At 48.3% G+C, this 17,675-nt stretch overlaps 1 protein-coding gene across 3 annotated transcripts in view; it reads left to right on the plus strand.

Annotated features, from left to right (window-relative positions):
* Positions 1 to 17,675, plus strand: part of PTPRA (protein tyrosine phosphatase receptor type A) — a 208,324-nt gene that overhangs the window by 13,929 nt on the left and 176,720 nt on the right. The window lies entirely within an intron of this gene.

A 17,675-nucleotide genomic window follows, 5' to 3' on the forward strand; every position in this document is an offset into this window, starting at 1 on the left:
GAATCACGGTAAGTGAAGTTGCAGAGGCCTTGGGCGGTCCCCCGGCATTTAATTTAAATGCCTTTGAGAAGAGCGCGGGGCCTCTGAAACCGCCGCGCACCCCGGGGTTAAGGGACGTCCATAGGAATTGCATCCATCACAAGTAGAAGAGCCACCGTGGTACCTATTTTCATGTGCAAAAGGGTCTGATATTCTTTATTAATGTCAAACGGATTAAGATAGGGTAGGGTATTGACGGAAAAGAGATCTACTGCTTATCCATCTGGCAGTAACGGGGTTAAAAACATCCACTTGATTACATACTTCATACCCTCTTCCTCCTGGGTAAATACCCGTCCCATTGTGGCATTGGTTCTGGTGGCTAGTATTTAAAAAGGAGATGGATGGGCAATATCTGTGGAGAATTGCTAGTTTTCTTTTCCCAATTGAAGACCTCTTCACGTTGGACCATTTGGACGGTTTTCTTCTGAAAGCTGAAGGAGTGACCCGGTGAATAAAGATACTGACGCCGGGGAGACTGGTTCAAATCCTTGTGACCTTTGGGCAAGCCACTTTTTGGTGCCTGAGGCACAGTGAGATAGATTGTAAGCTCACCTGGCCAGGAACGGTGCCTGTAACCGTAATCCTACATACAATGCTGGGTACCACACACTATATATTGTCATTGTGAGGCGCTTTGCGTCCCACCGGGAGAAAACCACTCTATGAAATACAGTTTATTATATATTGTGCGACGTTTGAATGTGTGCTTCCGAGACGACGTTTGCCGATGCATGGAATATGTTGGTGTACATAATAATGCCGGAGTCCTTTCCCTCCCTTGCAGTTGCTGCACGTAGTATTGGAACGCGCCTGATGTGCGAGTGTTCCGCGCCTGATGTGCGAGTGTTCCGGGCCCGATGTGCGAGTGTTCCGGGCCCGATGTGCGAGTGTTCCGCGCCTGATGTGCGAGTGTTCCGCGCCTGATGTGCGAGTGTTCCGGGCCCGATGTGCGAGTGTTCCGCGCCTGATGTGCGAGGGTTCCGCGCCTGATGTGCGAGGGTTCCGCGCCTGATGTGCGAGTGTTCCGCGCCTGATGTGCGAGTGTTCCGCGCCTGATGTGCGAGTGTTCCGGGTGCTTTGGAAGCTGCTCCATGGAATCCCTGTGTGTGTGTGTGGCTGCCGTGAATGGACCCGCAGGAGCCTGGCGCTGCACGTGATAGGCTTCCTTTCATGTCTGTTTACATTCCTTGCACATTCATGAAAGGGATTCAGTGGGGATGTGGTGAGGTCACGAGCAGACTATTAACCTCTTCATACCGCCATCACCGACGGTTTCTCTTTAATGCATTATCGATCTTCTTTACCTCTTCCCCCACACCCCCTGTAATTGCTCTATATTCTGCTTCTTCAATATGTATATTACTTGACACTAGACAGCAAATACAAATAACACTTTGTTTGCACATTCACACTCCATTCGCATAGAATTCCACTGCCGCCAGGGATTCTGGGTAATGACTTGCAAATGAGATCCCCCGCAAAAGGCATGTTATATACAGGATGCGGCTGTGCGGCCCTGTGTGAACGCGCGTGCACGTGCCACATGATTTTCCTGTATATAGTGGTGTGTGGTGTGTGTAAGATTTTTTTAAATTAAAAAAAAAAAAAAAAGTTTAATAATTTTTTTTTGTGTGTGCATTTATTTACCTACACACATACACACATACATTTGAGCGCAGGCAACGACGCGAAAAGATGAATTTATACTATATATATATATATATATAACGTGCCTAAGTTTGACTGCTGTATTACAGAGCTTTTTCAGCATTGTCTGGATTAAAGAAGGGCAGAGCCAGTAACCCTACTCACAGACAGCTCTCTAATATTAGAGAAACAAAAGGCCCACCTACAAAAATAATTTGAGAGAACAGATGTTAACGGTGTTAAGAAGATGCATTAAAAACAGTCCGTGATGGTGGCAGTGAAGAGTATGTATGTATGTCTGTCTATATAGCGCCATTACTGTACATAGCGCTTCACAGTAGTAATACACATGACAATTTTATAATTAACAAATACAAATAACTGGTCCGAGGAGCTTACAATCTAATTGGTAGGAAGCATGTACAGGCACAGTAGGGAGGCGTTCTGGTTAGTGCGTCTGCAGGGGGACAAGGTTTATGTATCGGGTATAGTATTGGCCTCGGTGCTACTCATATGCTTCCTTAAGCAAGTGTGTCTTAAGGCGGGGGCGCGCAAACTTTTTAGCGGCACCCCCCCCGGCCTTACTTCTTCTGTTGGTCGACCCCTTCCTTACCTAGCGCGGCGTCACGTGTCCCGCGGCCTCATTTGACGTCACGTTACCAGGACACCGTGATGTCCATTTGACGCCGCGTTGCCATGGTCACGTGTGCTGATGCCGGCTGAATCCCGGCAAGTATAGGTTGCAGAGGCTTTGCGCGGTCCCCCGGCATTTAATTTAAATGCCTTGGGGAAGAGCGCGGTGCCTCTGCAACCGCCCGCGCCCCCCTGTTTGCACACCGCTGTCTTAAGGTGGGTCTTAAAGGTGGATTGAGAGGGTGCTAGTATTGAGGGGAAGGGAATTGCAGAGGTGTGGGGCAGTCAGTGAGAAAGGTTTAAGGCTGGAGAGGGCTTTAGATACAAAGGGGGTAGAGGGGGGCAGTGAGTGGGGGCGGGACCGTCAAACCGAATCTGTGCAGTTCTTGTCTGTGTATCATCCGAAATACAGTACTCCTGCTTCCCCCATAGAACGTTACTGCTAATCAGGATCTCGCCTCTGACACAACGCCTCAGCAACCAATCTAAACGTGGCATGTGGCGGCCGGCCCCCGGATCAAGGCTCCCTCCACCACAGGGGTTTATGGGCCATCACATTTATAGTACCCCCACCTCTTATTCTATTTACTGTAGCACTTTCCTTTTTAGAAACCCTTCCCTTTGGTGTGGTGTCCAGTCTCCTGCACAGTCAGGCTGTCCCTTTTCTCATTACCATTTGTGTTTTTTTTTTTGGGGGGGGGGGGGTGAGGGGGTCCTCTAAATGGGACAGTGTGAATATTCCAAATCAATATTTTAGAGAGGAGCGGGGATGGAGGTAACATGAGTAGGGTCAGACCATCTGAAATCTCTGTTTAAAAAGAAAAACATTGTTTTCAAAGATACTGTAATATCACATGATTCCCCTCCTCCAATCCCCATTTAACGTTTGGGTTACACATTGGTACTCTGACATCCAAAACCTATGCCAAACTTGGTGTTCTTTATAGGAACAAATCCTCCCTAAGACCACTGGTCCAAAGTGTATCGCAGATGCTAATGCCAATTATAGACTTTGGGGACATAGATATATGGTACAGCACCCCAAACTCACCTTGGCAAACTAGACACCCTCATATACTCAATACGCCGCTGTGTCCTACAGTGTAACTGCAACATACGTCACTTGTGAACTGCTCCAACAATTAAATTGCCTATCGATTGAGTTTAGTCGCAGAGTAAATCTTCACCCCTACCACACGCAGCATTTATCACCTGAGATCTGACTCCAAAAGACTGTTCACGGTCCCCAGGTTCAATCCGGCCAGTTTTCCTCTTGCCGTGCACCTCACACTTGGATCAACCTACCTGATTCTCTAAAAGCCGCCACCAGTCTCTTCTTTCAAGACTTGAGATGAGTCGCATTTGAATCTCGTCTGTAACTGTTGCATACACCCATAACATACATTGTCTTTAACTGTTCATGGAATGTATTTATATATGATGTATAACCCTGTTCATTTAATGTAACCACGTATTGCTATAACTCTATGCCCAGGACATACATGAAAACGAGAGGTAACTCGCAATGAATTACTTCCTGGTAAAACATTTTTTATAAATAAACCAAGCAACTGGATGAAAACCAGCGTTTACCACCGATATGATTGTCGATAGTCAACACATTTTTTTGTTTTATAGCAAGCAATTGGTTGGAAACAAAAAGCTGACCTCCAAAACTTGACTTGACGCCTACTTCTGGAAGAAGGGAGCAGGTGAAAGAAGGGGTTCTTGTCCAATAAATGCTTATTAGTACAGTGTATCAAGAACTGAGAACGCCGAAAAGTTTGAAGATGGCATACTGGGCTAGAAGCACCTTTGGTCTGTATGTATTGTCAGTTCTTATGCATGACTTGTCTTCACAAAGTGATGTTTAATCCTTTGGGTGGACAGCCCTCGTGAGACAGTACAGCAGATTGAATATCATTTTGTGAGCAGGACCAGGACTCCTGACAAGTTATTGTTCGCTGTTTTGCTCCCCGTCTCTCCGTCCCTTTGTTTGGCCCTTCAGGCCAGATGCGGCTGTTGCTTCTTTGTTTCTTGTTTTTGTTTTATTGTCAGAGCGCCATATTATGTCATCCCTTTCACATCTGTTTTATGTCCTCTGACTCTCCAGTGGTCCTGTTAACTGCTTGCGTGATCGGTTCAAATGTTTTGTGGAAAGTCAACAAGATGTGTAGAGTCTGTTTTTGGTCTTTCAGGACTGCCTTAATTTGGCAATGATTTGGAATAGGTAATAGTTTCATTATATATAGATATTGATTATAGATATAGATGTACCGTGTTAGCCGAGCTTAATAATCATAAACGAATAGAAGATACTGTTCTGTGGCTAACGAAATACTTTTATTTGTGCGAGCTTCCGCTCTTCTGGCGGTGTTACACCAGTGTATCTCGAAAGCTCGCACAAATAAAAGCATTTCGTTAGCCACAGAACGGTATCGTCTAATCGTTTTTTATTATATCTATCTCTCTAGAGAGCTTATTTGCTGGCCTTGTTCTATCTAACTCTATCTCTATCTATATATCTCTCTATCTCTATATACATATATACAGTGCTTGACAAATCACCCAAAAATCTACTCGCCGAACCAAAAAATCTACTCGCCACCTAGTCCCGCCTCTAGTCCCGCCCCCAACCCCGCCTCTAATCCCGCCCCCAGCCCCGCATTTAAAAAAAAACCATAAATGAAATAAATTTAATAAATTTCTAGTAAGAACATTCGTTTTTGACATAAGTTTATTTATTGTATTACATTATACTACAATTAGTCCTTGTTTTGTGTGTGTGTATGTGTGTGTATAAATGTCGAATCTAGAAAAACAAGCCAGATGTGAATGACTAGTTTCCTGCACCCCTTAACTAGTGCCTGGATGCCCCCGCTTCAGAATGTTTAAAGCAGCAATCCCACCTGGGATCTTACCTGATCCGCAGACCCTCAATGTCCAGGTACCTCATTCCCACAATGTTATACATTGGAGGGGATGTGTTCCCTACCTGTCTTCTGGGTTACGGGGGATTCCAATGTCTTCTGTGTGAGTCAGATCTGGAAGAAAGCAGTATAGGTTATTTCGGTGTATTATAGGGCAGTTAAGATATACAGGGTAAATAAAATATCCAGATCCAGATTTTGAGACAGAGAGAGGGTGAGACAGAGAGAGGGTGAGACAGAGAGAGGGTGAGACAGAGAGAGGGTGAGACGGAGAGAGGGTGAGACAGAGAGAGGGTGAGAGAGAGACGGAGAGAGGGTGAGAGAGAGACGGAGAGAGAGACGGAGAGAGGGTGAGAGAGAGACGGAGAGAGGGTGAGAGAGAGACGGAGAGAGGGTGAGAGAGAGACGGAGAGAGGGTGAGAGAGAGACGGAGAGAGGGTGAGAGAGAGACGGAGAGAGGGTGAGAGAGGACGGAGAGAGGGTGAGAGGGTGAGAGAGAGATGGAGAGAGGGTGAGAGAGAGGGTGAGAGGGAGAGAGAGAGGGAGAGACAGAGGGAGAGAGAGAGGGTGAGAGACGGAGAGAGGGTGACTGTGGGGGGATGGGGTGACTGGGTGGGGTGATGGGAGACTGGGTGGGGTGATGGGGTGACTGGGTGGGGTGACTGGGTGGGTGACTGGGTGGGGTGACTGGGTGGGTGATTGGGTGGGGATTACTGACTGACTGGGTGGGGATTACTGACTGTCTGACTGGGTGGGGTGACTGGGCAGGGGGGTGGGATGACTGACTGGGTGGGGGGTGACTGACTGGGTGGGGGGGTATGACTGACTGGGTGGGGGGGTATGACTGACTGACTGGGTGGGGGGGTATGACTGGGTGGGGGGGGTTATGACTGACTGGGTGGGGGGGGGTTATGACTGACTGGGTGGGGGGGGGTTATGACTGACTGGGTGGGGGGGTATGTTTGACTTGGTGGGGGGGGTATGATTGACTGGGTGGGGGGGTATGACTGGGTGGGGGGTATGACTGACTGGGTGGGGGGGGTTATGACTGACTGGGTGGGGGGGGGTTATGACTGACTGGGTGGGGGGGTATGTTTGACTTGGTGGGGGGGGGTATGATTGACTGGGTGGTGGGGTATGACTGGGTGGGGGGTATGACTGACTGGGTGGGGGGGGTTATGACTGACTGGGTGGGGGGGTATGACTGACTGGGTGGGGGGGTATGACTGACTGGGTGGGGGGTATGACTGACTGGGTGGGGGGTATGACTGACTGAGGGGGTATGACTGACTGGGTGGGGGGGGTATGACTTACTGGGTGGGGGGGTATGACTGACTGGGGGGGTATGACTGACTGGGTGGGGGGGTATGTTTGACTTGGTGGGGGGGGGTATGATTGACTGGGTGGGCGGGGTATGACTGACTGGGTGGGGGGTATGACTGACTGGGTGGGGGGGGTTATGACTGACTGGGTGGGGGGGTATGACTGACTGGGTGGGGGGGTATGACAGACTGGGTGGGGGGTATGACTGACTGAGGGGGTATGACTGACTGGGTGGGGGGGGTATGACTTACTGGGTGGGGGGGTATGACTGACTGGGGGGGTATGACTGACTGGGTGGGGGGGAGTATGACTGACTGGGTGGTGGGGAGTATGACTGACTGGGTGGGGTGGGGGGATGACTGGGTGGGATGGGGGGATGACTGACTGGGTGGGATGGGGGGATGACTGACTGGGTGGGGTGGGAGGATGACTGACTGGGTGGGGGGATGACTGACTGGGTGGGGTGGGGGGATGACTGGGTGGGGTGGGGGGATGACTGACTGGGTGGGGTGGGGGGATGACTGACTGGGTGGGGTGGGGGGTACCTTTGGTGTCCTACACGTACACACACACACACACACACACACACACACACACACACACACACACACACACACACACACACACACACACACACACACACACACACACACACACACACACACACACACACACACACACACACACACACACACACACACACCCCACTCTCTCTCATACATACACACTCTGTGGAACCGGAGGGCAAGCGGGACAGGGGGGGGGAAATCCCCTGCCTCGCGCGAGCAGCCACGGGGACAGGAGCGGAGACCAAAGGGGAAGCAGGTTTGGGGGGGGGGGGGGGAACATTCCCCGCTGTCATCTCCTGCCCCACGCGAGCAGCCACGGGGACAGGAGCGGAACCGGAGGGCAAGCGGGACCGGGGAGTGGGTGGGGGGGGAAATCCCCTGCCGTCATCTCCTGCCCCGCGCGAGCAGCCACGGGGACAGGAGCGGAGACTGAGGGGATGAGAAGGGAAGCGCGAGCAGGAGACAGGGACCGCGCACGCGAGGAGCAGCCATTACTTACCCCTGCAGAGAAGGGCTCCATTCCGCGTCACGACCGCGTCACGGCCAATCAGCCAGGAAGATATTTTGTTTTGTTATTTATTTATTTTTTTAAATTTGTGGGGGGGTGGGGAAGCGGAGACAGCCACGGGGACCGAGGGGAACACCCCTGCTGGCATCGGGAGCAGCCACTGGGGGAAAGCGGGGACCGTAGGGCAACCGGGACGGGGGAACATCGCCCACTGTCATCTCCTGCCCCGCGCAAGCAGCCACAGGGACAGGAGCAGAACCGGAGGGCAAGCGGGGCAGGGGGGGGGGAGATGGGGGGAGAAATCCCCTGCTGTCATCTCTTGCCCGACAGGAGCGGAGACTGGAGGGGATGAGGAGGGAAGCGCGGGCAGGAGACGGAGACGGACCGCGCGCGCGAGGAGAAGCCATTACCCCTGCAGAGAAGGGCTCCATTCCGCGTCACGACCAATTGGCCAATCAGCCAGGAGGATATTTTTTTTGTTATTTTTTTTTTTTAATTTTTTTAAAATTTGCGCAGAGCAGGGGGGAAAAGTAGCTGGCCACGGGCCAATTTCCGTTCGCACCTGGCGAGTGGGCGACCGGGTTTGTCGAGCACTGCATATATAGATGTAGATATAGATATATCTATCTCCCTATCCCTCTGTTGCCATGATCTTTGAAGTATTTTAAAGAACAAGGACAGCAAATAAAAAGATCACTTGTGGCCACGTCTCACAAGGCAACCCTGCCTCTTTTCCCCCATTATCTCATACAATGCTTCCGCTGCTGCCAGGGATTCTGGGTAATGATATGCAAATGAGCACGTGTGTCTGTTTTGTGTTGTATGCTAATAGATAATGGGGGAAAAGCAGGGTTGCAGACCTATCTGACACGAGAATGTGCCCAAGTGGTATTTTTATTTGCTGTACGGTGGAGGGTTTTTGTCACTTCTTTTTTTACCCACCATATCGTTCTTTTGTTAAAGAACAAGGACCGAAAGGAACGCTAACTTTCCAATTGCAATAAAACCTAAAATATATTGTATGAGCTGCAGGGCAGGAACCCACTCCGGTGACCCCTTCTTACATTTGGAGGTACTCTTGTTTTAGAAGATTTTTTTATTTATTTTTCAAGGTGGCCATGGGACGCTTCCTTCAGTGAGCCCATCAGCACTGGATTTGGGGCATCCGCTGTCACATAGCGGGGGTGAGCGTTGTGATGTTGTTTTAGAAACTCCACCCTTGTCCAAACACCGATGTTGAAGCGTTTCCGTAGCATCAGTGGGGCAGGATGGGAAGCTTGTGAGCCGGCCTCCTGAATATAATGAACGTGGATCCCTCGGGATTCTCCTGAGCCGGCGGATTCTGTAGATCATATAGAGGCGGGCCTGCGACACATCGGGGCCGCGTCCAAGCAATGAAAAAATATAAAGATTAAAACATCATCATTTTAACAAGTAACATTAATACAATTGAGCAAAAACTATATATGATACATTAAACAAACTGCCATGAACAAGAATAATGTAAAAGCAAAGGAAGTCAAATGTACAAATATCAGCCTGGTCTGTACACCGTGCAGAGCGGCAAAGGATGACTGGTACGGTATATGCTACAGAAAACCCGCTGTCTGTGTAGGAACGCTCTGTGTGAAGGGGATGCTGGGCGTTGTAGAACGAGGCTCCAGTAGCTTGCTGCTGTACTTGTAATATTTGTGTTCACAAACTAACAGTGGGGTTGTGTTTCACAATAGCGATAACAATAGCCCCGTTCCTGCGGGAGTGGGTTTCAATGCATGTAGTTGGGTAATGAACACATCGCCGGGCCCCTTTAAGCAATGAGGGTTACTGTAGTTGCCCTGGCGTGTGCTGTGATCTGAAACTGAGGTCTTACCCTGGCCGGCTGAGTCACAGGAAAATGGATCGTCTGATTCATCAGAAAATTAGGTGGCCCACGTAATTGTGTGTAGGCAAAGTACACTGATATACTGACACACCGATCTGCGAAGGCTAAACACAGGCACAATAATATACACAGATATGCCCATGCACACTCGCATGCACAGATACAGTGCACACACGCTTATTTACTGTGTTGCTGTAATTTGGAAGCCTAAAGTTATTTGCTTCTATCTCCGTCTCCTTACCTGCCAGGCCTGATTCCGGGTGCTGGTGCGCTCCCGTATCCGAGCAGAGTACACCCACGCTGCGGCCACTGGGCAGGAAGCTGCATTCACTTCCTAGTGGGCCTTAAGCAGGGTGCTCCTCTCGGTATTACCCCCCCATGGTTTTCTTTTAAGCTTAACCTCCTTATTTAGTGCACTGTTTTTCTTATTTACAGTTGCACTAGTTTCTGGCCTAAGTTTATTTCAGTTTGAGCCTTACTTGTTTTCTGGTTTGTCTCTTGGCCAACCAGATGTCGTATTACCTAATCAGTATAAGGCTTCAAAATATATCTGGTTCTAACTCGCCAATCTGTATAAGGCTTAACAATATACAGTATCTACTCCTGTCTCGCTGTGCGCGTGTTGCTCAGTGAAATAGCCTTTCAGATGGAGATTATGCTCTGAGTTTAGGGTGGGATGCTAGATATGAAGAATAGTGGCTGGATTTGTTCTTGTTCCCTCTAATGTGGCAGTACATGGGATTATTATAGCTCAACCCCCTTATAACGCTCTGCTTGGGTTCCAAAGAATCACATCGCGTTATATAAGTGGATTGCGTTAGAAATAATATACAATTGTATGCATTGTGCAATAAAGTATTTAAGATACCAATAATCGTGCTGTAAAGTATTCGTAAATACGAAAATTGGGAGCCCACCGATACATCGCGCTATAAGCGGATTCGCGTTGTAACGGATCGCGCTATAACGGGGTTGAGCTGTATTATTATTATTTTTTTTTAAAACTTTTTTTTGTGTGTGGTTTAATACTTTTCCTGGCAGATCAATACAACGGATATAATAAGTTAGAGACGTTGACCCAGTATAATTTAAAAAATACGCTTACAATTTCAGCTATTTACATGCCTGTATCTTTGTGTGATAGTGTTCATGAGAACTGTTGTGAGTGTATCACTATGTAGTGTGTGTCCGTATTGTGTCAGTATGTTACTGCAGTGGGGTTACATACCTATGGATCTGGCATTGAGGTTCATCAGTTACATAACAGAAGATTTAAGATTACAGAGCACTGCAAACATGGATCAGTGTCCCAAGTCCGCATTGGAGAAGTCGCAACATGAGTATAGTGGTCTCCTGTAATAATGTTAAAATAAAAGGGCTCTTGAATAACGCGACATTTCCTTCTTTTAAAGTTGGTTAACCGAGAAGCAGCTTGGTCATCTTTATATGAAACCACAGACCCGAGCAAAGACTCCTCACCACATTAAGTCCGCAATGTAAACACTCCAACCCCCTAATCCTACATTCCACTGAAAGCACCATTTTTGTCACATGGGAGGTGACCTCCTGAATCCTGGCTCCTGAAAAAGTAACCCTAGTTTAATAGGGAGGGGGGGGGGGGAGAAAATTGATGCCAGGGTCACCAAAAGGAATAAGTGTTATCCCCGCCGGTTGTAGTACAGAAATTTCATAGGTCCAAAAGTATTTTATGGGCTTTGAGTAAATCAATGTCCGAGTGTCAATGATGTCTAGCATACAGACTTCACACTGTTTTACTTCAGTCCTACATTGCTCCTTTATTGCAATGTGCCGCCATTTTCTGTTGGTTGTATATCCCTGTACCTGCACACAGACTCACGCGTGCCTGCTTTCTCTCTGCCTTTTCCTTTAGGGGCAGAAAGTTCACATGATCAGAAGTTACACTAATACTTTGCTTTATAAATGCAGTGTCGCGAAGCATCAGATCGTGGAATACATTCTGTACAAGATTTTCACACAGGTTTTTTTTTCCCCCTCTCTCAGAATTGGACCTGGGGTCTCCTGGGCCTGAACTGCGCTATTTTTACCTCCAAGGACCCCTGGTTCCTGGCATAATTGGCGTTTTTTAGTTGCCGGTTTATGAAATAGTTTTTATAGTGGCGTTCTCAATTATCCAATGGGAATCTGCAATGTCCTGTCGCAGCTTACTATTGGCCAGTGGGATTTGGCAGCCATTTTGGTTTCTCAAGCTAGGGCTGAAACAATGGTGTCTTGGGAAACCTTGGATGCTCGATGTTAAAAAAAAAAAAAAATACAGTAGGGCCCCGCTTTACAGCGCTCTGCTTTACGACGTTCCGCTCATGCAGCGTTTCCAGTGTATACCCATATTCATTAGGTTCAGCGCTTGTTCTGTTTTTCCGGTGATTTTCGGCATGACGCGCTCAGCAGCTGAGTATCCGGCTGTCACGAAGCAGCAATTTTAGCGTGTGCGCAACTCCTTGTCAGATGCCATTTGTCAGCAAAACATTCAGTTTACAGCTCTGCATCTCTTTTTTCAAAGGTACAATACATTACAGTAGAGCCCCACTTTACAGCGATTTCTGCTTTACAGCGGCGGCCTGGAACGGAATCCGCAGTATGAGCGAGGCCCTGCTGTATGAGCGAGGCCCCGCTGTATGAGCGAGGCCCCGCTGTATGAGCGAGGCCCCGCTGTATGAGCGAGGCCCCGCTGTATGAGCGAGGCCCCGCTGTATGAGCGAGGCCCCGCTGTATGAGCGAGGCCCCGCTGTATGAGCGAGGCCCCGCTGTATGAGCGAGGCCCCGCTGTATGAGCGAGGCCCCGCTGTATGAGCGAGGCCCCGCTGTATGAGCGAGGCCCCGCTGTATGAGCGAGGCCCCGCTGTATGAGCGAGGCCCCGCTGTATGAGCGAGGCCCCGCTGTATGAGCGAGGCCCTGCTGTAGTGCTGTTCAGCTCCAGAGGCAGAGGGGGGTGGGAGGGGTTTATTTTGATTAAACTGCGAAAGTGCCACAATTGTCTCTTGCACCCTTTGGGTGGCAGCCATTTTAAGGAATCCCTGAAATCCCGACTTTAACCCTTTCGCTTCCTACACGATGCATTACAGGCGCCTCCGACAGTGAAACTCTCGTTCTCCCAAATGGAACTTTGCCATTTCATGCCCTTCACAGATTATATATGTATGTATGTATGTATGTATATATGCAAATACAACTGTATGCTCATCTGCATGTCCAAGGCAGGTCTGCAACCCCGCCTTTCCCCATTATCACCCAGCATATAGCACTTCCACTGCAGCAAGGGATTCTGGGAAATGACATGCAAATGAGCACACAGTGTCACTTTTTGCCTCAAAAACCATTTTTAACATGGTTCCCTATAGGCTTAATCTTGCTGCATGGTCACAGCTTTGAGCACAGCCAGGGTTAAGGCGATATAATATATAATATAAGCATCGCAGGGTGTGAAGGCGTTAAATTGCTTTAGCGACGACCTTAGTTGCAAGAAGCGTGCCAGGCTCCTCCGTTACTGCAAGATGCCTGCACCAGTAATTACATAATGTCCCGGGCTCGGCTATCATCAGATCGGAAGCTACATCTGTCCACTTCCTTACCCAGTTTACAATTATGTTCCCAGGCTGAACGCCAGGCCCCTGACCAGAGAAACCAAGCAAAGAAAACACAGTGCATGCTGTGTAGTGTATCTCAAGCGCAGACCCTGCAATACTCTGAATTACAGTGCGTCTGGCCAAAGCCTTTAGGTCAGTGGTTGGCAACATGATATATTCAAGGGCAGCACCACTCAAAAGGGTCACCCATTAGCCCCCCACCCCCTCCACACTCACTCCCATATATGATGTAGTGCAGGGGTGGCCAACTCTAGTTCTCAAGGGCCACCATCAGGTTTTAAGGATATCCCTGCTTCAGCACAGGTTGCTTAGTCCTTAAAACCTGACTGGTTGGTGTCCCTTGAGGACTGGAGTTTACCACCCCAGATGTAGTGGTTGGGAGTGACCTGGGATGGAGGTGAGGAATCCTCAGGGTGCCTAAAGGTCTTGGGGGGCTGGTTGCGTTCATGTGGTCACATCATAGTTGCACACCACGCCATCGAGAGAAGTGGCCATTGTTTTGAATCAGCCGCGTGCGAGAAGTGGGCGGGCTTGACGTGTCATTTCACTGGTGGGGGAGAGCGACACGCGTGGCAAGAACGTTGGCTACATCTGTATATTTGCTAATTGGGTGAAGCTCCAATCTTCCCGAGCCGTGGAAGCAGGTCTCAATACCACTGCACTCTTGATTTTCATTCTTAGATGTAAGATATCATATGGAGATAAACTGGAAATCATATACGATTTTCCTTTTTGACCCCGTTTTATTCCTGGGTATGTTGAGATGTGTGAATGCAACTTTGGCACAAAACTGGTGCGATTTCATCTTGCACCAGTGTATCCATTTTTTTTTTTTGGTGCAGGATACAAATTGGGAAATGTCAATTGGAAAAATTAGCCTTATTCCAAGCTTCTTCACAACAGACACGTCCCGGAGCATTACACGGAGACGCACTTTTCTTCGTGCTGATCTCCCCTATTGTGTTTTTTTTTTGTATGTCACCATGCATCCAAGGATGTGCAGAAGGACGGCACTCGCGGGCTCTGGTTTCGGAAGCTGTGCATAATAAATCATCATCTTTATCCTCGGAGGGGGAAGCGAGTGATGGAATAGTACGGGCTATCCTGCAATCATTTCCTGTTCTTTGGTTTCTTTATTTATTTACTAAATTGGTTCCATTTATGATTTTGTTTTACAGCTAAACCCGTATTTATCTTTTGGAAATTGGCTTTACTTTTCCTTTTTCGTTCCGATCATAGAACTTCATTGTCAAATCATCTTTGTTGTTGTCTGAGTTTGGGGGGAAATATTGATGCATTACTTTAAATGTCGGTCATTGGGGACAATTTATATTGTATACTTGGTTGTTGAAGCCAGATTACTGCACCTTTTTGGCACAGCTAGTCAGACCCTAATTAAAGCAGCATTTATAGTATATTATCCGGGATAGAAATTTCCTGGTCGCATGGGCGCTTACACTTTTCCACCTGACATCTGTGTGTTGCCGCGACAAATGACCAGTCAGTCAACCGCTGCTGTCGGTCACAGTGCGCCCGATCCTGCTTTAGGCTGCGTTTATAGTAGGCGTGCGCACGACGAAGCGCATGGCGTCCCACGCCTGTCGCTCGAGCGATCTCTGCACTGTGATCCGGGGAAGCGTGATTGTGACGTCACGAGGCTGGTTCACCCTCATTGGCTGAACCGCTCAGGTGACCCAGCCGTTGCGTGACAAAATCTAATTTTTCTGTCTGCTCGACATTCTACCGCGCAGTCGCTCTTCGTATGGCCGCTCCTATAGAGCTGCTGCAGTTTTTGCGCCACCCGTGCGCTCGCACTATGGACGCAGCCTCACTAGTGCAACATCAAAGCAGAATCGAGCACTGAGATTAGTATGTGGGGGCGGGGGGCAGGTGAGCGTGACGTCTGGGCGAGAGAGCGAGGTGGGGAGCTGCAGCACTGCCCGCCCCTGCTCTACATGGGGTAATTGTCAGGGGGGAGGAGTGCCTACGAGAGACGATGACACACACTGACATACTGACATACAGAGCTGCCAACTGGGCAAGGGGCGGAGAATTTTTATGCGCCAAAGTCTCTGGGGGGGGGGGTGTGTCACGTGCGCTCTGGCCCTCCTTCCACCCTCCCCCCCTCACAGAACTGCCCCATATACACTGTGCCTCGTGCCCCGCTCCGTATCTCTCCCCTCCAGCCCCTGATTCCATGCAGCACTGACTAAACTGCAGCTGGTCACATCGCTCCCGGTCCGGTTTTGTGGTCTGGCTTGGGCTGAGTTAAGGGTGGATGCTACGCAGCGTGCACGCACTTACATGCGCGCGCGTCCGTCGCAATTTCTGGTTGTTCGTGGGAGTTTTCAAACTGAAAACTCCACCGGCGGCAAAGTGCAGCGTCGAAGCTGCTACTACTTTGCCGCTACAACCCAACATGATTTTTGGGGCTGCAGTTGCGTCACGTGAGCAGCTCCGTGACACGTTTGCCACGCCCTCCCACCACACCCCAAATGCTGCGACCCAACTCCTGCAGCCGAGGCACAGATCGCAGAGCTACAGGAGCACACGGCGGAGGCGCGCACAGACGCTCGCGGCCGCAGCATCCACCCTGAACTCGGCCTTAGGGAAGCATGGTGGGGGTGCGCTGTTCGCGGCGGTGACTACCTTGAATGTACAGGCTTGTGGCATTGGACCCGGCCGCTGCTGCTACCAAAGTAGACTCCTCGATCTGCATTATTTAACTTCAACAATATTCTTCTACTTCTCATACTTGTCATTGTTTTTTTTTTATATAATAAATTATACTTCTATGTATAAAATGGAGAAGTTCTGTATTATAAAGTGACCGTGAGTGCCAAAATTATCACATTGTTTGAGTTTTTTTTAAAAGTAATTTCTAATATTTTTATTAATATATTTTCCCCGGAAAAATTCATGGAGTCGTACATTTTTATTTTTAGTATGTTCTTGGTTCTAGGTAGGCACAGTCAGATTTTGGTGTTGGGTCCCTATTTAACAAGGAATTAACTTACATTGAAGTGAATGCATAATTCACTGCGCTATAACCCACACTACCCCTCTCACCATATTAAATAAGCACATTTTGAATGCAAGCAGCCAAGGCACATATTGCCAAATACATATTGAACCTGCAACACTGTCTAACCTGGACACCATACCTGTCATATAGGTTAGACCACTTTTTTTTTTTTTTTAAATCTTTTTTTTTTTTAGTTAAGGAACGCTATAACTATATTGTGAAATTCTGAGAAACCCCAACCCTCTCTAATAGTGCGTCTGAGATCAGATGCATTGTAAGGAACCCCAACCCTCTCTAATAGTGCGTCTGAGATCCGATGCATTGTAAGGAACCCCAACCCTCTCTAATAGTGCGTCTGAGATCAGATGCATTGTAAGGAACCCCAACCCTCTCTAATAGCGCGACCGAGATCAGAGGCGTTGTAAATTCTTCTGTATTTGGTACAATTTACAAATGACCTAAAAGTTGCAGGGAACCCTTTAGGGATGCCCAGGGGAACCCAACGGTACCTAGGAACCCTTATTGACAAACACTGTTAGACTGCAGGCTTCTCAGGGCTGATTGATGTTGGTTCATGCCGCATCTTTGTATCTTGTAAATAACTCTCGCTGTGAACATTTTCGAATAATAATTGCAATTGGGGATTGCTCAGTACATTGGTCTTAAATAAATACAAGTCCTTTTTGGCCATAACCAGCACGGTTAAGGTGTGGGTATAAGTTGGGCAAGAACCATTCTCCTTCCAGCAAAAGAAAAGCCAAACATTTGGGTTATTGGAGAGAACTTTAGTGTCACGTTTTGAAGTTCGCAGTGGAAAAAAACATTGAGAACGGACAGGAAATATTTCATTTCCAAACATTTGTCCAGCGTAGAAAAGCATATGCCAACAGGAGGAAACACAGTGAGCTGTGTGTCTTCCGAGCGAGCTGACAAAGAAATGTATATATGTGTAAAGGTGGCATTTCCTTAGGATGGAAACCGCACAAGCCACATTACTCCGAGCTGCTATGCAGTCTTCCCTGCGTGTACAGGCGCTTGGCTCCACACGTGTAAGCTCTGCAGCTTCACCTCTTTCATGGACTGCTAGACACCCGAGCCGCCTGTGAGGAAATTGAAACCATCAGGAGGTTATTCTGCATCATCTAAAACATACAGCACGAAAAGAAGCGCATACCGCCGTGAAATAGGCCTTTCTGTTTGTATACAAATATAGAAAAGGAGTCAAATGCGCTTAAAGTATATCAAGAGCGGGTAATCGAGTTTTAACACTTTGCACAGCAAATGGCACACTTTTTATTTATTTTAAGGATATAATTTTTCCATTTGTTTTATTGGCACTTTTTTGATACATTGTTTTTTTTTGCATTATACTGCATCATGCTGGCCTCTAATCTGCTTGGCTAAAGTAATGACCAGGAGAGCGTCCTTTCATACTTTCAGTGACTGGAGGAAGTCCGTGGGTGCGAGTGCAGCGAGTGCAAATCGGAAGCTC

Source organism: Ascaphus truei, chromosome 1 (assembly GCF_040206685.1).
Source record: "Ascaphus truei isolate aAscTru1 chromosome 1, aAscTru1.hap1, whole genome shotgun sequence".
NCBI lineage: Eukaryota > Metazoa > Chordata > Amphibia > Anura > Ascaphidae > Ascaphus > Ascaphus truei.